General features: G+C 38.5%; 1 non-coding gene and 1 pseudogene across 1 annotated transcript; both read left to right on the plus strand.

Moving 5' to 3' along the window:
• Nucleotides 1-10,486: 10,486 nt before the first annotated feature.
• LOC140509351 (U6 spliceosomal RNA) lies at nt 10,487-10,588 on the plus strand. Its single transcript, XR_011968679.1, has one exon. It is a non-coding gene; the product is annotated as a U6 spliceosomal RNA (small nuclear RNA).
• Nucleotides 10,589-19,309: 8,721 nt separating this feature from the next.
• LOC140507981 (ATP synthase-coupling factor 6, mitochondrial pseudogene) lies at nt 19,310-20,116 on the plus strand (annotated as a pseudogene).
• The last annotated feature ends 308 nt before the right edge of the window (nt 20,117-20,424 follow it).

A 20,424-nucleotide genomic window follows, 5' to 3' on the forward strand; every position in this document is an offset into this window, starting at 1 on the left:
GAAAGCAATGAACAATCTAGATGGCATAGTAGATAGAGTCCTGGAACTGGAATAAGGAAGAGCTGAGTTGGAATCCTACCCCAGGCACTTACTGGCCTTGTGACCACAGACAAGAGACTTCCTCTGTCTGCCTCCATTTCTTTATCTATAAAACAGAGATAATGATAACCACCTCCCTATACGGTTGTAAAATAAAGAACATGTCAAACTTTAAAGTACTACGTAAGTGTGAATTGTTATTAGCAATAAAACAATAATTAGGAAAACTTCTGCCATAGAGCTAGACCTTCAAAGTGTCTCCCAGACCCTGGAATTCAGACCCTAGTTAGTGTGTACTAAACCAAGAGAGGAGAAAATATCTAAGAGGAAAGAGGGGAAAATAGTGTCAAATAAAACATAGAGTTTAAGATGGACGAGGACTGAGAAAGACCATCAGATATGGAATTAAGAGATCTTTGGCAAGTTTGGAGAGAGCATGGTTGAGGTCGTAAACCATGCTGCAAAAGGTTAAGGTGTGATTTCAAAGTGAGGAAGTGAAGGAAATGATATAAGCAGCTGTTTGTTGTCTTTTTTTTTTTTAAAGGAGTTTGACTAAAAAGGAAAGAGAAATATAGACTATTTTATAAAAGGTAATACTTGAAAAGGGAAGTGCTTAACACAAAGGAATAAACTGCTAATGATGTGATTTCAGGTACCCGTGGGGAGGTATTTTTGGATGAGATCCCTTCTCAATTTGGTAGCTTCCAGAAATTATGGGTTTCCCCTTCTTGGACATCTTCAAGTAGAGGCTAGATATCTATTTGTTATGTTTTAGTGGGGATTCCTTTTAGTTATGGTTTGGACCATGGGCAGCTGGGTGGCACAGTGGATAGAGGGCAGGGCGTGGAGTCAGGAAGACTCATCTTCCTGAGTTCAAATCTGGTCTCAGACATTTATTAGTTATATGACCCTGGAAAAGTCATTTAACTCTGTTTGCCTCAGTTTCCTCATCTGTAAAATAAACTGTAGGAGGAAATGACAAATACTCTAGTACCTTTGCCAAGACAATCCCTAAAGGGGTCACAAAGAATTGGACACAACTGAAAAATGACTGAACGACAAATAGTTTGGATGAAACTGATCCTGAGGTTCCTTCTGTCTCTCATATTCTGTGATTCTGACAAAACTTGCCTAGCTGCATTCAGTATCTACTCTTCATTTAGAATTAATAAATAATTCCGTCATCAAACAGTCATCTACTTATAAGACCTCCCCTTTCTTATAGGAATTTCTAGGGTGTATAGTACTCATCAAGTCAAGTCAGCAAGCATTTACTTGGGCAGTCTATATATCATAAGTTCAAATCCAGCCTCAGGCACTTTTTGGCAGTGTGACCCTGGGCAAGTCACTTAACCTCTGTTTGCCTTAGTTTCCTTAACTGTAAAATGGGGATAATACCTACCTCCCAGAGCTGTTGTGAGGATCAAAGGATATGACAGTTGTAAAGCACTTAACACAGTTCTTACTACATAGTAAGCATTATATAAAGTTAGTTAGTATTGTGATGATTAAAAAGGTTCAAGAAACATAGTTTCTAGGTAATTTAATCATTTTCATTAATAAAACCAACAAGTTATTAATAAAAGGATGGTCATTTGGCCATCTCTCTTAGACCAAAGACAATCATGGCTGTGGGGTTACATACCCTTCCAAGAGTTCAGTGAGAGGCTGGTGTTACCCATCATTATGTTACACTAGGAAAGAGAAAATATCTCTGTACCAGACCACTCCCAGCCATGGGCTATCAAGACAAAAGGATCTGTCTCCACCCAAGTTTAAATAGAACACTTTAGATTGAATTCCTTCTAAGATTGGGTGGGGTCTGACCTAGTCCCAGAGGAGTTGGTTCAATCTTATTAGCAGTAATGTCTTTCAAGGGACTGAACTTTTAAAGGACTTCAGAAGAAGGGGAAAGCTCTGAATTTCCTCCTAAAGTGTTAATTATTAAGTCATTTCTCATAATTATTTTTTATTATTACATAGGCACTACATAAATGCTTATTCCATACACTATGCTAAGTGCTGGAAATAAAAGGCAAAAATATTATTCTTGATCTGAAAGAGCTTAAAATATAATATAGGATACAACATGGGAACTATTACATATGAACAAGATATACAGGATAAATTGGAGAAGTCAGTAGAATTAAGGAGAACTAGGAGAGACTTCTTGCACATGGTAGTGATGAGGTTAAGGGGTGATGGGAACCCCAAAATACCAACGGTCCGGGTCGTGCTCGAATGAATTCGACTCAAGCCTTCTTAAAGCCAAAGAAAACAAAGTTTATTAAGGATTCGCCTAATTGGGTTGCCTCTTAAGGAGCCTAAGCTTTTGTAACACTTGCATTCACAAGCGGGCCAGACACAATCCCAGCTAGACAGAGTCTGAGCTGGATTGCATCTGAGCCCCTTCATGGAGGCAAGGTGGGACTTAAATACAGAAAAGAGTATAGGAGGGATCTGGGGGGTGGTCTGGTAGTCCAGGGTGATGGGAGGAGGGATTTAGGAAGAGTCCTGAGGAGAAGTCCAAGGAGGGTCAAAGGCTGGAAACAGCTGGAGGCTATCAGGAGATATCAGACTAGGGAGGGTTTGGGTGGGAAGCAGGTGGGGCAATCCAGAGATCTTGATAGGGGCAGTATGGGTATGGGGTTGATGGGATCAAGGGTGGGGAGTGCAACAGAGACCTGAAATGATAATGAAAAGCCCATGGGCTTCCTGAGACTGCCGGAACAAATGGGAAGATTAGATTTGAGTAGGAAAGGCCAGATTAAGTGGGAAGATTCAAGGGGAGCTCAAGGAGGCTCCCAGAGTCTGAACCTCATCAGTAGGATTGTAGTAGAGAGTGGAAGCAAGCCAGGAAAGCCAGAAAATGGAGGAGAACATTCCAGAGTGGTAATTAAGGGATACCCCTTAACAGTTTTCCTTGGGGTTTCACTGATACACATACTTTGAATTGCCCTCAAATTAAATATTTTAACTTCTAAGTTGAGTAGGGATTAGTATCATTATATGTGAATAAAGCTGGAAAGACAGATCTGTAGTTGCATTTTACACGCATTAATCCTGCTTATGTTTGGGGAAGATTTCTGGTTCTTGTGGTGGATTTTTTTGGGTTACTGTCACTATTTCTAGGGCCTAAAATTGTTTGTGGCTGAGCCTCTTGCCTCAATCTATCGATAGTCTTTTGTCAAAAGGGGGACCACTCTAGCTTGATCTGCTTGCTACTGTTTCTAGCAAATTAGACATCTGTTTGTCCCTGACAAACAGACTGATTTTTAACCAATGTTCCTCAACGACATTTGTTTGTCCCTGAAGGATTTTGGTCTCAAATTATTCTTATCCATGTTCTTGTTCATCCTTATCTTTGAGAATCACCATTTTTTCATTTCCTGCTAATTATTAAGCTGTCCACTTCACCAAATTCAGGGATAGTTCTTAGTCAACCAATCAATAGACAAACAAACGTTTATTGAGCAGATACTATTTACCATTGGGATATAAATATATCAAATATAAAGATTAAAACAATTTCTACTCTCAATATCTTGAGAGTGGAAATGAAATGAATGAAATGAAATGAAAAGTTGGCTTTTTCAAAGGTATTCCCTAAAACAGACTAGCATATGAGTGTGTTTTTTTAGACTTTTATCAGTACAGAATGCCATGTCATGACAACTGAGCTGAGAGTTTTGACAAACTTTTCTCTGGTATCTTATGTTAGAGCTTCTACAGAACAACAATCACAACATGGCTCAAAACATTTTTAGGTAACCATTTTCCACCCAGCTGCCAAAACTACAAATGTGACCATGTCACTTCTCTACTCAAAAATCTTCAATAGCTCCCTTTCAATTCTTTGATAAAATACAAAATGCTCAACCTGACTTTTAAAACTCTCCACAAGTGGGCCCCTTGAGAAGTAACATGATGTAGTATGCAAAGTCCTGGAGATGGAGCCAGGAAAACCTGAATTTAAATCCCATCTCTGCGACTCACTAACTGTATGATCCTGGACAAGTCACTTCAACTCTCTTGGACTCAGTTTCCCCATCTGTTAAATCAGGAGGTTGACTTTAGGTACCTCTAAGGTGTCTCCCTGCCTTAAATCAATGATCCCATGATCCTATCTTTGCAGTTTTATTACATATTATCCCCCTTCATTCCCTCTCCATTCCAGTAAGAGTAATCTACTTAGCTAATCCATAATGTTCATCTCTCAGCACATGCTTTTGTACAGATGCTCCCTAATATCTGAAAAGCTCTTTCTCCTCAATTCAGCATCATAAAATCCCTAGTTTCTTTCAATGCCCAGTTCATGTGCATCTACTACATAAGACCCCTCCTGGTACCTCCAGTTGTTAGGAAATTCTCCCTGTATCAAATTTTGCTGGTAAATATTTAAAATTTGGTTTCCCAGGAAAAAAAACACACATACAATACACTTTTAAGTTTAATGTACATTATTAATATTCTCTATCATTTAAAGCCTAAGACAATCAACAAAACAATAAATCAAGCCATGGTTTGTTGCATTTGATCATTTTCATATGTATATATGTGTATGCACACACATATTTGCATATACCTACATTTCCAAGGTGAAAAGGCTCACACTGAAAATTTTTCGATTGTTGCTCAGGAGCAGATTAGAGCTGGTTCCAGCATGGTCCTGCTCTGTTTCTATCTCTGTCTCTGTTGCTATCTCTCTGTCTCTGCCCTCTGTGCCCCTATCTTTCTATGTCTCTCTGTATATCTGTGTATTTATGGATATATAGAAAGAATATCCTCTCAGTAGAATATAAGTTCCACAGAGCAGGCAATACTTTTTTTTTAATCTTTGCACTCCCAGTACCTAGAATAGTGCCTTACACATAATGGCACTTAATGAATGTCAGGGAAATTGTTGAATCAAATTGAATTTTCCACATGATTAGAAATATTTTCACAATGATTTGTAGTTTCTTAGCAGCATGATTGAATAAAATAGATTAAACAAAATTATGCATATTATGAAACCCTGCTTCATTTCACTCGTGGTAGGGACATGTTTTAAGAATAAAATCTTCAAGTTTTATAGTACTTTCAAGAGCCTCTAAATTTGCCAGAGTTCAGTTCTATTGGTAAGGTCACCTAGATGGCATAGCAGCAGCACTGGGCTTAGGGTAAGGAAGACTCACACTCATGAGATCAAATCCAGCCTTAGACACTTACTAGCTGTGTGATCCTGAGCAAGTCACTTCACCCAGTTTGCCTCAGTTTCCTAATCTGTAAAATGATCTGGAGAAGATAATGGCAAATAACTCCAGGATCTTTGCCAAGAAAATTGAAACGGGTTCACGAAGAGTCAGGTATGACTGAAAACAGCTCAGCAACAACTACTTCTACCTGTAATGAATTAAATACTACCTGTGTTCTCTTTTGCCTATCACCCCTCTCAGTGATTTCACTGGACATTTTTTCTATGAATGGACTAAGAAGAGGGAGTATGTAGTTGTCTGGTAGATTAAAAAAAAGAGCCTATTATTCCAACCACAAAAAAAAAGTTCCAAACAATAGTCTTGTTCTTTATTATTATAAAGTACTGTTGTGTACAAGGAACTATTTGTTCTCTCTGTTTACCAGACATCATTAGATCCTTATTCTACAAAAGGATAAACTGAGGCCTAATAGAGTGATTAAAAGACTGACCCCAATGAGTCACAAATGGAGACACCATGACTAGATTCTATGTCTCTTATTGTGGACCTGTGGCCAACAAATAATGAGAAGTGTCAACTGGACCGAACTGGCCTCTAACCTGCGGATGGCCAGAGCTGAACAGAGCATACCAGAGACAGGAGAGTCAGGATCAAACAGAAGTTTATTTTATTTCTTTTGTTTTGTTTTGAATGAATTAATTTCTAGTTTTTAACATTGTTTCACAAGCTTTTGAGTTTTAAATTTTCTTCCCTTCCCTTCCCTTGCTCCTCTCCAAGATGGCATGCAATCTGATGTAGCATCTACATATACATTCATATTAAATATATTTTCACATTAGTCATGTTGTAAAGAAGAATTAGAACCAATGGGATGAGCCATGAGAAAGAAGAAACAAAACAAAACACCAAAAAAAAAAGGAGAGAGTAAATAGTATGCTTCAATCTGCGTTCAGAAGTCATAGTTCTTTCTCCAGATGTGGATTGTATTTTCCATAGTGAGCCTTTTGTGGACTTGTCTTAGAACCTTGCATTGCTGAAAAGAGCTAAGTCTGTCAAAGTTAGTCATTGCACAATGTGGCTGTAATTGTGTACAAATGTTCTCCTGGTTATATTTACAGAAGTTTAATTTCAAAGTGAGGAAAACAGCTTGCAAGCAAGGGGGCAAATCAGACACACATGCAGGGGCCCCGCCACTAGTGAGGGGACCTGCTTTAGTGAGCCTGAACTTTGATTTATATGCTTGACCAAGTCAAACAATGTAGTGCAGCACCAGTGGTAAGGTACAACAGCAACAGTGAGGCAAGGTTGTCTAATGGCAAAAAGTCTCTTCATAACAGGGCGTCATGTGTGGACCTGTTTGTGCTTGCCCAAGCTCAGGTAAGCATAAAGGATTGTTGTTATGGCAAGCTCAGGGCACAGCTTGCTGGCTGGGCCTTAGCTCTGGAAAACAGCGTGTCTCCTAATATCTTGATGATGTTATCATCTATAACTTAAAGACATATGTTTACCATGACATAATTTACACCCTTGTCTTTTTGAAAAGTGGAATAAAGCTTCAGTCTTGAATCTGAATAATTGCCCAAGATTAGAAGGGATTAAGCAACTCATTGACTGTAATACAGTGTGAATTCTAAACATTTCTGTAGTATGAATGAACGAATGAATAAAAAAACATGTGATTAAAATACTAACATTAGTAACAAGAAAAAACCCACCAAATTAACCTAGGTTAGAAAATCTTGGACTGGTTAATAATTTGAACCAATTCTAAAGCTTGTTTTATAAAATTATAGATTAAGATGTCACCATTTCATTACAGTGACAGCACTCTGCAGAAAATATAAAACACCATGTTCTTTTCTAGCACAGATTTGAAAGTGACATTAATGTTTTCAGTCTTAAAAGAGATTTATTTTGAATTTCACCACAAGATACCACTTTATCTTTTTTCTGGGACTACAGGTGGAGAGCAGACAGCCACAAGACCAGAAGAAAACTCTCTACAGTTGACATAGAGGAAGAAAGAACATTTCTCTGAACTCTTAGAGGTGGATCTGAGCAGCTACAGGACTTGATTAATTGCCAGGCCACACAGGCTCCTTTGGAAGCCAAGGACAGGGCAGAAAAATAGAGAGCTAGTGGGAGCAGGGTCAAAGTTTATCACATACTTGCCCTCAGAGACAGCTTTTTAGGGAATGAATTTTGTGCACCTAAAAATGCCTTTGGTTGTCCACTGTGAAGTTGAGATTATGTCTGTAATGGCAGTCAGACAAGTCTCTTGGGTTGTAAGGAAAATCCACTTTATAAAGTCCAGGAGACAGGTGACTCGCCACCTCATTCCCTCAATCATATTTCTATGCAGTGTTTATAGAATCAAAGCAGGAAGAGACCTTAGATGTTCTCTATCCAACTCCTTTATTTTACAGATAAGGAAACTGAGGTTCAGAGAGGTTAAGGTAATGTGCCCCAGGAATCTGTTCCAGATCCTCCAACTCCAGATACTGTGGACTTTCCATTGTGGCACATTGCATTGTTTCTTCCAAGTCCAAAAAGTTAGGCTTGTACACAAACTTACACACATGCATGTTGTCTGCTATTCTGAGCTGCACCTTGCTTAGCACAGTCCCCTGGTGGTTTGTTTGATATTGGAATTAAATGAGACATTTGTAAGTCATTCGATAGTTAACAAAAGAAGATTTATTTAACCATAACAGAAGATTATTCAACAGGGGTATGCTTTGAGGACTCCCCAAGTTATTGCAGTTGAGCAAAATCCTCCTGCCTGAGTTGACCATTGTGATCTACTATCTGAGAATCACAGAGCATCTGGAGTTTCTCATGTGTATTTTGAGCTAAGGCAGTGTATTAAGCAAGCACCCTAGCACACCCAGGATGGCCTGATACCACAGGTTCTTTGATCTGCTTTATAAAGGAGAGATAGCTTCAAAGGGGTTAACAATCCTTTTTCAAATTAAACATATACAAGTCATTCAGGGGAAAGATTAAAACCTGAACGTGGAGAAAATACAGAGAAAATACAAACAGAGAAATAAGCACAAAGATCAACAGACAGAGCTCCAATTGTCTGACAAAGTATTGTAATCACCTACATACACCACCAGATGGGGGAGCACCAACAACATCTGAGTAGTAGGGGGAAGGGGTGGCTCTTAACAAACGGCTACTCAGAATCCCATCCAAGAAATTAAAAGGTCTTTCTCATAAGTGAAAGCAAGGGCAGCTAGGTGGTGCAGTGGATAGAGCACCAGTGCAGGAGTCAGGAGGACCTGAGTTCAAATCTTACCCTCAGACACTTGACACTCACTAGCTGTGTGACCTTGGGCAAATCACTTAACCCTGATTGCCTCATCCTGGGTCATCTCCAGTCTTCCTGATGAATATTTGGTCACTGGATTCAATGACTCTGGAGGAGAAGTGAGGTTGGTGACCTGCACAACTCTCCCTCACTCAAAATAAAGTCAAGTGCAAGTCATGTCATCATTTCTCTGATGGCATGGTCTTCTTCTGCAATGAAGGACGAACACACACAACCCCCAACAAAGCACCAACCTCCCAGTACATATAGTTTTCAACTAATTGGTTCACAATCCACGACTCAGCACAACTGTGAACTATTGGGGTTCAAAAGGGATTGAGTCTTCAGATATTTTCAATAAGCCTGGGAAACTGAACTCCAAAAAGAAAACAACAAAAATTCTACTTTGCTTGCTCTTACAGGCAACCAGGAAATAATGTCAGTAGCCTGAGCCTTTAGCCCTTGAGCTGATGAAATCCCAAAGATAGCTTCGTCAAAGAAAACATTAATATGAATGCTCTATAATTTTCGTTCAAGTTGGCAGGAAACAGCTTTATTTAATTAATATTAACTTCTATCCATGCCATTTCTGGCTTGGATAGAGAAATGTTCAAACTGTTCAGTTGTTGTGTTTGTCCTTCGTTGCCAAAGAAGACCATGCCATCAGAGAAATGATGACATGACTTGCATTTGACTTTGGTTTTTTTTTGAGTGAGGGAGGGCTGTGCAGGTCACCAGCCTCACATCTCCTCCAGAGTCATCTGAATCCAGTGACCAGATATTCATCAGGATGAGGCAATTGGGGTTAGTGAGTGTCAAGTGTCTGAGGTGAGATTTGAACTCACGTCCTCTTGACTCCTGCTGATACTCTATCGACTGCATCACCTAGCTGCTCCATTCAAACTGTTCAAACATAGACCCTGATGCCCTCTGACATGACCCTTTCCCCCGAGACAACTTATGTAACATACACAAAAATCTCAAACAAGGGAAAGATGTTAAAATACAGTCTAGGGTTAATATTCTAGAACTGAAGAGGAACCAAGTCACTGTTCTATCCCCCGATGATCCGCTCTCCTCTTGCCTGGAGAGAGAAGAACCTTCTCCCTTTCATTGAGAACTCAGTCCTTTCTCAAGGGAAAAGGGTGTATCCAGTCACTTTAGGTGAGCAGGTAAAGAGGAAATTGCTCTTAAATGGATCAATAACTAAATCACTTTGGTTGAGAAAGACAATGAAGTAAAGAAGATAAGAATTACATTTTGTTAAAAAAGGGTTTTTTATTTCCTTTAATCCATTTCCATAAGAAAAGTCTTTCTGTCCTTAATGTATCTCACGTTTCCAAGGACTCATCCTAGTCTTCTGGAAAGGGTAGAGGAAAATATTTCTTAATATTTTCAGTTTTACTAAATAGGGAGTTTGTAATATGTTTCCATGATTTCAATAACTTTCAATACAAGGAAAAGGTAACCTGCATGGGGGAGGGTATATAGGGTTTTGCTCCCATCACATCTCCTCTAGAAGCATGTAAGCTCCTGGAGGGCAGGGACTATTTCATTTTTGCCTTTGTATCCCTAGAACCTAACACAATACTTGAGGCAAAGTGACTCTTAATAAATGCTTCTTGATTGATTGTTCATGACAAAAATAATTCAACTTTAATTTTGACCTTTTCTTTTTGATTGATGTTTAAAAACACTTGCTGATTTTTTTTTTCATTTGTTTAGAGCATAGTGCAAGGAGAAGAGCTCTGGATCTAGAATCAGAAGACTTGGTTTTTAATACCGATTCTTCTTAATGCCTCTGTGTCCATGGGCAACTCATTTTACCTGTCTTGGCCTTGATTTCCTCATCTATAAAAGGAGATTTGGATTAAATGACCCCAACAGTCCCTTCCAGCTCTAAATCTGATTCCTTGACAATGTTTGATATAGTGTTCACTTTGGCAACACATACTACAGTTAAAATGATACAGAGAAAATTAGGATGGCCCTTGTGCAAGGATGAAGTATTCCCAATGAATCTTGCTTCTCACTTCGGCAGAGAGGTGACAGCCTAGAGGGACAGAAGGAGGCATGCATTTTCAGGTGTGGCCGAATTATGGATTTGTTTTGCTTGAATCTATTTGTTACAAGGGATGGCTTTTATGTGGGGAGGGGAGAAATACTATGCAAAATAATGATATTATGGAGAATAATATGAAGGAGGTATATACCTTCATATATAAAATATATTCCTTCCTCTAGCAGGAGATATTAATCAGGGAACTATCTTGAACCTAAAAATCACTTCCCTTAGACTAGTAATATTTAGGAGGGCTGACAGATAAAATTCTGGTACCCTCTTTCTGAGGAGAACATAGCAGCCAGTCTTAGAGCCCTTTCCCCACCTCCCTTCTAGGCAGAAATCAAAGTCAGAGGCAAAAGGGCAGGCAAGATTCTACAATTATCTCTCCATGATTCCCTGTAAGCTGCATTTAACCAAAACTATGTGAATATATGCATAACCTAGATGGACATACACACACCTAAACACACTCTACAACTGCTAATGAAATAGTTTTTAAAATAAACACAAAAGAGCGAGCAGAAGGAAATTCAGAAGAGGATATAGGCAAGCAGAGCAGTATTAGAACTACTAAGATAATTATATATGTGTGTGTATGTTTATATTTAATTTGGTATGTGTATATGTATATTTGGGTACATGTGTATATATGTATATGTGTATGTGTGTGTATATAAATATATTATACATAAGGGTAGGTTGCTTGGTTTACTCCACATAGCTTAAAGTAAGTGATTAGACTAAATGTAAAAAAAAAATTTGAAAATCATTGGATTAAGTAAATTGATACTAGATCAGATTCTATTCCAATGGGCAGAAGGATTTCAAAACTTGCTCTAGGTCCTGTATAAAAACATCAAGTTAGCTGGAATTGGCAAGTTCAATCGTGAGACCGGAGGGCAAGAAAGAGGAAGGTGGTGTGGGGAGGGAGAAGGGAAAGAAAGGAGAAAAGACAGAGATTCAGAGGACTTCAAATTTTTTTTCAATAATTCATTCATTTGTAGAAGTAAAAAAAAAGAAGTGATCTAGGTCATTATGCCTTCGATATATGAATCAGTCATTAAGTAGAAAAAGTGTTAGTTGCTGAAAGTGAAATAAAAGTAATTAAGAAATAATTTGATATATCAGAAAGAGTCCTGGACTTGGGATCAGAAGACATGAATTCAGATCCTGGCCCTGATCTTACTAGGTATGTGACCATGGGCAAGTACTTTAATTTATGTGAGTGTTATCTTTATCTGTAGAATGGAAATAAGGATTCTAGTAATACGTATCTCATAGGATGGTTATGAGGGAAGGATTCTATAAAGCTTCCAATCATCCTGATGAATATCTGGTCACTGGATTCAGATGTTTCTGGAGGAGAAGTGAGGCTGGTGACCTGCACAGCCCTCCCTCACTCAGAACAAAGTCAAGTGCAAATCATGTCATCATTTCTCTGATGGCATGGTCTTCTTCGGCAACAAAGGACGAACACACACAGCTCATGATTTATTATTTTAAAATACAAGCTAAGCCTTTAGATAATACATGCAGGATTGTAAATTAGGCAGCCTTGAATTGATGAACAATTTGAATCTGTAGTAAAATTTGCTTTGCAGATTCATAGATTTCCAGCATAAACTGAAGATGTAGGAGTCACTTTTATTCTACATGCTGCAAATGAGGAACCTGATAAAAATAGGGCTAGTAACTTCTCCCAAAATAGAATTCTGACTTCCTGGCAACCAGTTTACTGTTCTGGTCACTGTTTAGCTAAAGTTTTTTCATATGTATGCCTTTTCTCTAGGTTACCATGTGGTCTCATAGCTAGAAGTTATGGAACATCTTGCAAAGTTAAGAATAAAAAGAGGTGTTCTTGTCTTTTTCTGGGTCCCCCTAAACTCACTTTGGGCACATAGTTGGCATGTTTCTATCACTCATCTATGCAGCAGCTGATTTCTCAGGAGCATCTCCTAAGACTGGTCAGACTATACACCTCTTGAGAGAGAAGCATCAGTGATCCAGGAGAAGCAGTGTTGGATATAGAGTGGGAGGTCTGATCCTTGCCTTTACTACTCCCTGTGTGACCTTAAAGAAGGTCATTTCAATTCTCTGAATTTCTGTTTTCCCATTTGTAAAATGAAAGAGTTGGATGAAATCAAGGATTCTTAACCTGGGAACTTAGATAGCTAGCTAGATAGCTAGCTAGATAGCTAGATAGATAGATAGATAGATGGATAGATGGATGGATGGATGGATGGATGGTTGGATGGATGGATGGATGGATAGATAGATGATAGATAGATAGATAGAAAGATAGATAGATAGATAGAGGGATGGATATATAAACTATTTCAATATGGGGGTTATTCCAGAAGTCTTAGTGCAGTTATAAGTTGTGAAAGCTTAAAACTGCACTAAGACTACTATTATATACCCTGTATAATTAATTGGTTTTCATTGTAATCCTATTTATTTATTTTATCCATTCCAAAAACAATTCTGAGAAAAGGTGGGTACCAATATGATCCATGACATGAAAGAGATTAAGAATCACCAGACTAGATGATCTCTAAGGACCCAGCACTAAATCCCATGCAGAGGAAGCCATCAGCTAACATAGGGCACCAGCTCTGGGGACAGCAATTTTGCACCAGTAAACAGCAGAGGCAGTCTTAACCTCTAACAGAGACCTTGTCAGAGGGAACCAGAGAAGGTTCTTTCCATTCTGCCATAAAGGGACACTCTCAGACTTGAAAAGAAACCTGCACATCCGCAATTCCTATCCCAGAGTCAGCCTGTTAGTTTTCAGTTTGCAGAGTGCAAATTGTGGTGAGATTGACATTGATACCAACCACCACTTGTATGAACTTCATAAGCAGGCTCTACCGAACTAAAATATTCATGGTCTTCTCCCTCCCTTCTTCTCTTCTTCCTGTCTCCTTTTGTTGACTGTTTTCAGAAGCACTGTTATGTCCTTGTGAAGGACTCAGAGGGATAAATTACACAGGCAGCTAGTTGATAATCAAAGCAGCAAGGGACTCAATGTGAAAAGAAAATGGAAAGACAATGATGCAACAAAATTAATATGACAAGATTGGACTGTTTGTTTCATTTCAGCATATTCTATTAATTGTCTTATTTCTTTGGCTATAGTGCTAGGTTTGTACTAGAAGCAAACATGCACACACAGCCCTCCAACGAACCCTCCTCCCCCAAGTACAACAACAACAATAAACCTTGCATTTAACTTAAAAAAAGGATCCTCAAGATGGAAACAGAAAGATAAGTGCATCTCCTCCCCAGTGAAACTGGAGATTCCTCCCTACCGAATACAACCCCAATTTACCTACCTAGACATATTGTGTACAAATTAAACGTAGGTGTTTGCCAAAGCTTTGCCCACTGTTCTTTTCTTTTTCTACCTTCTCTGGCAATCTGATCCACTACTGCACCTGCCTCTACACAGACTGGTTTTTCTAACTCTGATTTCCTGCCAATTTCCAGATCTAAATTTCAAATTGACTGCTGGACATTTTTGCTCAGATGTTTTGTGGACATCACAAAATTGAAATATTTCAAGTTAAAATAAATACTCTTCCAAAATCTGTTACTCTTCAGGATTTCCATATTTCTGATAGTGGCATCACCCATCTCTTAGTATGGCACACTCCATGCTACATAACCCTTGCCAAATTATAATAACTCACATTTATACAGCACTTTGCAGCTTTTTTGTTGTTGGTATACACTTATAATTTCATGAATTAGGGAACTGCTTTCCTTATCCAAAAACAGGAATAACAATTCCTATATTACTTCCCTGATAGGAATGTTGTAAGGAACAGATGAGATGATATATTAAAATGTTTTGCAAACTATAAAAGTCCATTTATATGATTCTTGACTCTTTCATTGTTGCTAAATCATGTTAGTCATGTTCCATTCTCCGTAACCCCATTTGGGGTTTTCTTGGCAAAGATACTAAAGTGATTTCTTTCTCCAACTCATTTCACAGATGAGGATACTGAGGCAAACAGGATTAAGTGACTTGCCCAGGGTCATACAGCTAGTATCTAAGGCCAGATTTGGACATAGGTCTTCCTTACTATGGGCCCAGAGTCCTATCTACTGTACCATCTACCTGTTCTTGACGCTAAGAATGGTAGTACCATTCTGGACACTCTTCTAGGCCTAGGAATTCTACTTTTAGAGTAGCATTTTCACTGCCAGCATGACAGCTCAGGTACTCATTACCTCTTTCCTAGACTTTAGTCTAATGGCCGCTTTTGTTTTTTTTTTCCTTTAGCCTTTCTCCACATTTTTAGCAATGGTGTTGTGGTGTGGTGAATAGGATTGTCCAACACCTATTAGCTCTCCACTCTCCCATTGCATAGGGTATCCTGGTATGAATTCTCCTTTTATGCTCTGGGAAATTGTATCATAGAATCTTTTTGTAATTTGATTTTCTTTCTTTCTTTCTTTCTTTTTTTTTTAGCTCTGAGTCCACATCTAGTGCTCTGGTGAAACACCTCCCTTTTTTAGGGATGCTCTCCCTTCAAATGCATCACTCTCAATTGAGTTTCCAATGAATATACCATGACTAGCAAAAACCTATTTAACAGTTTACAAAGACAAACATTTAAAACAAATAAAAAGAGACTTTCCTTCCTATGCCAAGATGTAAGGGTTTGTAGTCTTTAGATTTAAAAATTTAATAGATTATAATGTTTAACACTCCTTAGGATTAATTATACTGCTTAATTATACTGGATCCCAGATCCCATCACCATTGCATTGTATGCTATAGCATTAATACACTGGATAACTTTTTATCAACCTCCCAAAAAACATCTTTGTTTAGGCAAGATGCTCATAGTCAATAAATGGATGAGTAGATAGAACGTTGGACTTGGAGTAAGGAAGACTTGAGTTATTGAATCCTGCCTCAGACACTTACTACCTGTGTGACCCTGGGCAAGTCATATAACTTCATATAACTTCTCTCAGTCTCAGTTTCCTCTTCTGTAAATTAGGGGTAACAACAGCAAGAATCAAATGAGATAATATTTATTAAAGCACTTTGTAAACCTTTTAAGTACCACACTCATGCTAGAGTATTCTCTCCAAGAGTATACTTACACAATTCTGTTTCACCCCCACCAATTTAGCCCTTACTAGGGAAAGGAGATAGATGAGGGATGTCTGGTTGTGAGGCAATAATTTAAAGTACCCACTGTCTTTCACTTGAATCATACATGGAATAGCTTACTATTTTTGGATTGTGATTTCAAAGCAGTGGCTTGCAGGAGCCATCAGTAAAGGCTCAAGGGAGCCATGTTAAATTTTCATTGTGACCATTTACATCTCAGAGAGACAAACCAAATCAGGGCTTGACTTATTGTTTTGTTAATTGCCTAGACTTAAAAAAGTGATGAAGAAAATGTTAAGAAGGCAGATTAAGCTTAGAAGTGTGTCATACATACATTTCCCCCTCCCCCCCTCAGAGCTAGTAATTAAACATTTACCAGAACTACCATGCTTCACAAACTTCAAAAGGCCTGTCAACCCAAGTACATTTCCCTAATTGGTCCTCTGATGTTTCATATATATCCAGCATTAGTTCTCCCTTTGGGTTAAGGCCAGGAAGGTTCCATTAAAATCCAAGTGTGTGTGAGCTAAGAGGGGTAATATATTAAGGCCAGGCAAGCATTTATTAAGCACTTGCTATGTGCCAGGAACTGTGCTAAGCACAAATTTACAAGCAAGAAGATAATCTCTGTCCTCAAGGAAATTAGATTCTTTTTTTTTCCTTGGTGATCAATTTCATTTATATCATATAAAAACTAGACAATCACTCAAACCTGGAAATCTTGATCCCCCATGGACAAAAATAACAAGTGGTAACATCATTATATCATAATTAAGCCAGTAAATCAAACAGTGACCATTTGGATACCTCCATCCTCCAGTTCCACAGTGTACATGCTGGGTCTATTGGAGTTAGCCTAGGAATTTGGGTCCTGAACAAGGCAGATTTTTAGGTACCTAGTTTGAGGAACATACATTCTAATGAGGGAAAGACAGCATGCAAAAGGGAGCTGAAAAGGGAATGGGAGAGGTCAAGAATGGAAGAAAGAGGGGTATTGGGTAAATAAACCCTTCCCAAAAATGGAGACCTTGGAAGAAATCCACCAATGAGAGAAAAGAAATGGAGGAGAAATGTTCCAGGAGAAGAGGACAGTTGACATATGGTGGCAAAGTCTAAAAAGTTAGAAGCTGAGGCCAGAAGGGAATGTATGTATGGCCTGAGAGAGGTAATATACCACACTGTTACCTGACATTAACACCTTATTGTGAATTAGTTTGTTGGACTGACTTGCAAACAGCAAAACACAGAGAGAAAAGAATACTGTAAAGGTACATTTTAATGGGAAAGCAGCTATCAGCAAAAATTCAGAGCACTGGGTCACTTTCATAGGTATAGATTTAAAGCTAGAATGGATCTCAAAGTCCATCTAGTTCAGCTCCATCATTTTACAGATAAGGAAACCAAAAGCTAGGGAGGTTTGGCAAGTTGTCTGAAGTCACAGGGTATTTATAAGACATCAGGTCCATTTAGGGTTCTAGGGCCTCAGGACAGAAAGAGAGCACTGGGACTCTTCAGAAAGTTGGAAGAGATCTCCCTCTTACCCAGCCCTCACAAATTTAGGTTATTTTAAACTTTGCTAATTTTGCTTACTTAGAAGTATATGGGGTACCGTGGGAAAAGGCCTAGCCCTTGTTTCATGTGAGAATAAGTGAGAAACTTTCCCCTGAATATGCTTACTAGATGCAGAATATTTGGCAAGTCACTTGACCTCTCTAAAACTCAGTGTGATCATTTTTGAAATGGGAATGATAATACCTAAATGGCTACATCAGAGAGCTCTGAGGATCCAATGAGAAACTACTGTGTAAACCAAGAAGTAATCTGTCAATACCAGCTGTTGTTATTCATATTTTTTTCCTAGGACCTTGGATAGTAAGAGCTCACATGTACAGTTGTTGTTGTGTTCATCCTTTGTTTTCAAAGAGGACCATGACATCAGAGAAATGATGACATGACTTGCACTTGACTTTGTCTTGAGTGAGGGAGGAATGTGCAAGGTCACCAACCTCACTTTCTCTGCCTGAGTCATCTGGGTCCAGTAACCAGCATAGATGCAGGTTGTATCTTGTAATAAGCTTACAGGGGTAACAAATTCTTTTCCTTCATTGAAATTTCATTGTCATCAATAGTGCTAGTTTGGGGAAAGACTTGGCATTCAGCTGCTTCTTGATCTGTGGAACAAAAGGATATGTTAAAGTTTTTCCCAAAGTCCCCTGAGCTTTTATTCCATTTTCTATTGGTTCTCTAAAAAGTCAAGGGATCAAGCCAAATAAAGACTAGTACTTCTGAAGTGCAAATGAAGCCTTATTCATCAAATTAGGCAGATTCTGATCTGTCTGGAAAAGTTTAGGTGTGGTCTAATCTGAGGGTCTGCAGAGGCATTAAATGATTTCTCAAAGTCCCTTTCCATTCTGATGGTTCTGTTAATTCCTGATTCAGACTTAAATTAGCAAGAGGAATGACTGACAAAATTATGGTATGCAAATGTAATGGCACATCATCATACCATCAGAAACTATGAGGAATTCAAAGACATCTGGGAGCATCATCAATCAACCAGTATTTATTAAATGCTTTCTACATGCCCAGACACTATGGCAAGCACTGGGGATATAAAAACAAACACAGGCCCTGCCCTCAGGGAGTTTATAGTCTATGCAGAGGTGTCAAACACAACAATTAATATGCCCCAGTGGGACTGAAGTGAAGATCACAAGATAACACAGTTATGAAATAATATGGGGAGAATTTTAATACAAAACCACTGCTTTTTCTCCTCTACCATGTTACAGAACTAAAAGAATTTTATATATATTTATACACATATATACACATATATGTGTATATATATAAATCTGTTCTATTTAATATTTATATGTATTATTTATATTTGTGTGTGTGTACATATAAACTACAACAATGTAAATGAAAAGATTTTTAAAAGCTCATTGAATATCTGGGAATGAAAAAAACAGTCCTGGGGTACTGTTAACCAAACCTGTGTTGTCCCTGAGAGCAGAGGTAGGGATGCTACCAAGATGTCAGACAAGGTGTCTATATCTGATGTTTGTACTTAGTTTTTCATGGTCACAAGGAAGGGTTCAAGTTCAAGTCACAAGGATTTCAAGTGGGAAATGATCATGATGTAATGGCAAAAGGTTAGATAAAATGTATTTTAAAGAAATAGGAGGCAGCTAGTTGGTGCAGTGAATAGTGTTGGATCTGGAGTTAGGAAGAACTTGACCTCAGGCACTAGCTGTCTGACCCTGGGCAAGTCACTTAACTTTATAAGCTGGAGAAGGATATGGCAAGCCATTCCAATATCTTTGCCAAGAATACTGCATGGACAGTATGGTCACAGGGTCATGGTGGGCTGGAGGAGACTGAACAACAACAATTTTAAAGAAAACAAAGTGAGATCGGTCATTATGTTTTGCTTTTTGGCAACCAGATAATACAACAGTCATCCTAAACTCAGAAAAGAACATACACTCCTCTCTATGTTCCTTCTGTTAGTCATAAGATTGATTCACCAAATATCCCATGGCAGAATCACTATGATTCTTCAAAGACTTTTCAGGTTTTCTTCTGTAATTCAGTCTGCTATTTCATTCCAGTTACAAATGAACATTGGTATAACAGCTGTTGCATTTAACAAGGAACTCAATCCTGCTCAGAAACTCTTTATGGATGAGATCAGATAATATAATTCTAAGAGACTGGCAGCTGGAAGACCTACTGCTATTTTTCCAGAATATCATCAAAATCTGAACAGGTAAATTTTTCTTTTCTCCCCTTCTGTCTTTTATCCTTCCTTCCTTCCTTCCTTCCTTCCTTCCTTCCTTCCTTCCTTCCTTCCTTCCTTCCTTCCTTCCTCCCTCCCTTCCTTCCTCCCTTCCTTCCTCCCTTCCTTCCTTTCTTCTTCCCTCCTTTCCTTTTTCTTTTTTTTCTTTTCTTTTCCTTCCTTCCTTCCTTTCTCCTATCTTTTCTAGGCTGGAAATGCAGGAGCTATTTGCTGACCTGATCCCACTATTGATTATATGGTTACTTTGACCTGGGCCATTTTCCAATCTGGGCCAGTTTGCATCTCCTTAGGCAACTTGGTGGCTCCTGGCTCCTAGGGTCTCACCATATTGATACTGCCCTTAGTGTACACACCCAATTGACATAGTCTGCTCCAGCTGAGAACCTCCAAGTTCAAGAGATCTTCCAGTGCAAGCTGCCATGATATCTATGATTATAGGAATATACCACCAAGCTTTTTAAACTGAAGCTAATGTGTGGGCAAAGTGAATATGAACACATTTCCAACCTTCAAACTTGAAGACCCCAAATTTGGGGAGGTATTTAAACCTCAGATCTAAGGAGATGTCACAAATTAATTTTAACTGTTGATTTATTTTGAATAAATAGTATGACTAAATTGAAATTTCACTTAAAAATTATTCTTACACAAGGAGAAAGTTTCCAGTTTTAAATGCTATTTGTCTAAGATGTCTAGATATGTCTTATAACCAATATACCTGACCCAATCTGCGTCCAGATTAGCCAGTGAAAAAGAAAACACCCTTGCCAGATCAAGTTGAAAAACTGGAGTTCCTAGTTCCTGAATATTGTGTAAACCTCTATGATAGACAAGTCAAAGACAACTTACTCCTTGCTTTTGTTTTTT

The sequence above is a fragment of the Notamacropus eugenii genome, chromosome 5, assembly GCF_028372415.1.
Source record: "Notamacropus eugenii isolate mMacEug1 chromosome 5, mMacEug1.pri_v2, whole genome shotgun sequence".
NCBI lineage: Eukaryota > Metazoa > Chordata > Mammalia > Diprotodontia > Macropodidae > Notamacropus > Notamacropus eugenii.